At 36.0% G+C, this 1,014-nt stretch overlaps 1 protein-coding gene across 4 annotated transcripts in view; it reads left to right on the top strand.

Moving 5' to 3' along the window:
* The window catches only part of LOC132155815 (SH2 domain-containing adapter protein D-like), a 114,018-nt gene extending 113,602 nt beyond the window's left edge, over nt 1-416 (top strand). For 3 of the 4 annotated variants that reach the window (XR_009437351.1, XR_009437352.1, XR_009437353.1), the window contains 2 exons: nt 1-70; nt 101-416. The exon at nt 1-70 is cut by the window's left edge and continues 1,475 nt beyond it. The gene's annotated coding sequence lies outside the window, so the exon portion shown is untranslated. The other variant, XM_059564520.1, reaches the window with a different exon arrangement.
* Nucleotides 417-1,014: the final 598 nt, after the last annotated feature.

Here is a 1,014-nt window from a genome sequence, read left to right on the forward strand (position 1 = left end):
CATCATCCGGTTTCTTTTGTGTCGTTGTTTCTCTCTCTCTCTCTCTCTCTCTCTCTCTCTCTCTCAGCGTGTTTGGTTTAAGGTATGATGCCTGACACAGCTGTGCTACAGATATAACGCCTGTGTGATTGGATTATTGTCAATCGTTGTGTTTCCTTCTTGTTTTTAGTTCATCGTTTCCCTCTCTGATACAATGTTTTTATTCGTTCAACCTTTAAAGGGACACTTCCACCCCAAAAATGAAAACTGTCATCATTTATTGACCTTCATGTCATTATTTTGCTGAATTTCTTCTCCGTGCAGTGAGAGTTAATTCAACCTCAAAAGTATCAAAAATCACCCTAAGGAATCAAAAAGTATCAAAATACTAATTTTGAATATGCAAAAAGAAATACAATAAAAATTGTGAAATATTATTACAATCTAAAACATCAGTTTTCTGTGTGAATCTGTGTTAAAGTGTAATGTATTTCTGTGATGCTCCGCTGTATTTTCAGCATCATTCCTCCAGTCTTCAGTGTCACATGATCTTCAGAAATCATGATAATATGATGATTTACTGCTCAAGAAACATTTCTGATTATTATCAATGTTGAACACAAACAAAAATTGATCCCAAACAAAAGTGTAGATGACCTCAAAGCTAATGGGCTAAATGGACATGGAGTAAAAACTCATTTCATGTACATTTAAATTTGCTGTATCAAGATGCAGATTGTTTGAAAATGCATGAAAGTGAGTAAATGACAACAGCATTTTCACTTTTGCCTGAACTGTCCCTTTAAAAGAGATGACAGGTTAATGAGGATTGATGTAAATCTGCATGAAAATCCCAACTGCCACGCATTTACACTCAACATTTAACGTCTCCATGACCTGAACCACACTGTGCATCCTTCATGCCATTACACTGAAATGTCAAACTGTGAATGCTCTCCACAGCATCTCATTATAAACTGGTGTTTTAGATGCTGATCTGCAGAAACATGCTTTAATAAGAGCGCAGAGGTCAGG

Source organism: Carassius carassius, chromosome 13, assembly GCF_963082965.1.
Source record: "Carassius carassius chromosome 13, fCarCar2.1, whole genome shotgun sequence".
NCBI lineage: Eukaryota > Metazoa > Chordata > Actinopteri > Cypriniformes > Cyprinidae > Carassius > Carassius carassius.